Below are 3302 nucleotides of genomic sequence, written 5' to 3'. Positions count from 1 at the left end.
CGCAGTTTTAAGTGGGTGCCAAACAGTATATTCAGGGATTAGGGATTAACGTGCTTAACATCCAACTCGGTATCCAGGCTTTTGACGATTGCTTCATTTTAGGGTATAACGCGTAGCCAGTTGGAGGGCCTCCCTGATTAGCTCACTCTGAAATCGTCAGTAATTTACGGCTTAATCAAGCACTTGGGCAGCCTGGCTTAATTATCCATGACACTGAAGCTGGCCCTCATCGAGAGAGCTAATTGACCTGCCTCTTAATTCAGCTGCAGGAAATCCAGGGTTCGTCTCTGAAATTGCCTCGATTACATATGTACTTTCGCAAGACTCGAGTTTCACTAAGTGCTCCTATAAATGCTAGTTCGAGTTCTTTTGTAATCAAGACGGCATGTCAGGGATTTGTACAGTTAGTTCAACTTGACTTTCTCCTCTAGTCGGCATTGTTGAGTTTGGACGACTACTGTCTCCTCTGCTCATATTAAAATACTATCCGTTTCCTGGCGAATTTTACTCCCAAAACTTTTAAATAAACTCTATGTTGTTAGTGTGTTAGTTTTTAAGGAAGAGACCAAGCCATGTGACTTAATGAAAAGTTTCGTGTTGTTAAGATAGCAGTTTCTCCCCAAAGTGATTAATACATCAAATTCCAAATGAAAAATTTTGAAAACCTATAAAATCATGCCATCGCCTTTTTTTTTTTTGCTTTTTATTTTGAAATGATCTAGATCTTACAATTGCAATAAAAGTACAGATATTCGACTACATCCTTCTAGTTTCTCTAAATGGTAACATCTAACATAACCAAAAGTGCAGTTATCAACACCAGGAGATCAATGTTGATATAGCACTATTAAGTAATCTATAGACCTTATTTACATTTCGCCCATTGCCCCTTTGCGGCCAGGACCCAGTTTGGAACCCTGCATCGCCCTCGGCCGTCCTGTGGCCTTGGTCTCAGACGTCCCTCAATGGCAGACGGTCTCTCGATTTCTATTTGTCTAACATTTTCTCATGATGAGACTGAGCTTATGCATGTTGGCCAAGGACACCCCGGAAGCAGCGCCACACCCTACAAAAGTGCGCCGTGGTGGCAGGGGTACCCGAGGTCCCTGTGATGTTACCAGTAACATCCCGGGGTGATTTGGTTAAAGTGGTGCCCGCTAGGTTTCTCCGGCCGTCGGGTTAGTATGTTTCCTCTTGTAATTAATAAGTATCTAGTGGGAGATGATTTGAGTTTGGTCAATATCTCGTTTCTCATCGTACTTTCACTCACTAGCATTTTATCAACCATTGAATGATTTTCGCCTACAACTATTGATAGGACAGGTCAGCCAAATAATGGTTTTCTAGTTCCGTTGTTTGTTCTACCTGTACGAACTGGAAATTTACCGTAAGAGCTGTTCTCTCTCTTCCGTTTATTTACCCGATTGTTCGTTTGCACGGCTAGGGACGCGGGTTTGGTTTATTCTAGGAGTCACACGGCGTCGCGACCGCTGTATGTTTTTTGGCTCATCTTGCCCCGGATTTGGTCGTTGGGGTATCTTCCAAGTTGGCTCTTGTTTTGACCTGACCCCATCCTTTTTGGGTCACTTTCTTACTTTCTGGCACCACAGAATGTTCCTGGCTAACCGTGTGCGTTCTCTGGGCCAGCCGTGGTGTTGCCTGTTCCTCCGAGGACCTCCGTTCCTGTCACTGGAGAACGCTACCTACAACTGAGATCTGTTCGCTGCTGCCACGCTGCACTGCTTCTCGGCCTTCTCACTGGTCATCCGGGTCCCTTTGTCGCTACCTTCCGTTTCGGATCCTACCACGTTCTCTGCGTGGGATAAAGAAAGACAGATTCTTATACAGAAGCACGGTCTGACCTCCACCCCGGGGAGGCAGAGTTCAGTCCTTCTAATTACCCCCCGGGCCTCTTTTCTCCCTCTCTCATATCATAGATAGAGAATATAGAGTCTTAACGAACCCGATGTAGTCTAGGGGCGCAGGCTGGGGGATTCGGTCCCGGAGGCAGGGAGGCTGGCCGGCCGGCATTCCCTGTTGACCTTAGGTTCAGGGTCTGAGAGCCCACGGAACACCCCCTTGAACTTGTGCTTGTAGTTTGCTCCGTCTCTCAGACACGCCTCGTAGGAAGCGGACAGATAGGTTGTGCGGAGGCAAAACTCCATCAGTGGGATTTCAGACAGTTCAAACACCAATTCCATCTTCGTTTTTGTATTGTTTTTCTCAGATTTGCTTCCGATTCACCTGACTGAAATGCTAGAAACTTCTGGCTCGGGAAGGCAGCTACCCACTGACATGTGTGGAGGGAGAGCCGCACCCACCATGTGCATTTGGGTGCGTGTGCAGCTGTTTTTAAAATAGAAACTTTGCGTTTTTTCTCTCCCTTGCTTGAGACCTTCCAAAGCCAGAGGGAGTGTGGGATAATTGGCAGTCTGATACACCACTAGAGGGAAAATACATTCTTTCAAAATTTTTTGAAATAAATTTTGCAACACATGGTATGAGATTGAAAAATATTCCTATTCTTTTACTCATTCATTTCCTCTCCGGAAATTCTATTCTGGGGGCCAAACCCAAAATTATATATATAAAAAAGACAAAGATTTATTTCAGAATTTTTACAATAATAAACTTGAGAGGAAAAACCCTGAATTATTTAATCACAGGAAAGTTGAAAAAATATCACAAATGCACTAGATAGAATATTAAAGAGCCATTAAACAACTTTTCTGACACATTATATTAGTAACATAAAAGAGATTCGTGATCAAATATTAAGTTTAAAAAGGAAGATAATGGGTTAGTTGTACGTTGGGACACCACATGCATACACGTGATTTCTGCATATTACAAAGACCAAGAGGAAATGCGCCACCGTGTGAATGGTGGCGCGTAGTGGGTGTGTTACGGTGCGTCGCGTAGTGGGTGTGTTACGGTGCGTCGCGTGGTTTTTTTTTCCTTCTACTTTTCGTATCTTGTGCATCTTCCTGAACGAGCACAAACCACTTTGATAAAAGGGTGGAGATAATAGGTTTTTCATTTGCAGTAGGAATAAGTGGATGGACTCAGCTAGCAGATTTGATTACAGTGGCATTGAAGAATAGTTACAATGTTAAAAACGTTTAATCATTCTCAACCAGAATGGAGCTAGCAGAACCATCTGGAACATCTTCCCAAAATACATATCCACATATCCAGTTCTCATGCCCACCCAATTGACATGCGCACACACACGCACACACGCGTATACACACACACACACACGTGCACGTGTGCACGCATGCACACAGTCACTGGGGCTA

This window comes from Pteropus vampyrus, unplaced genomic scaffold, assembly GCF_000151845.1.
Source record: "Pteropus vampyrus isolate Shadow unplaced genomic scaffold, Pvam_2.0 Scaffold540, whole genome shotgun sequence".
NCBI lineage: Eukaryota > Metazoa > Chordata > Mammalia > Chiroptera > Pteropodidae > Pteropus > Pteropus vampyrus.
The sequence above is the reverse complement of the archived record's forward strand: the minus strand, read 5'-3'. Positions refer to the sequence as shown.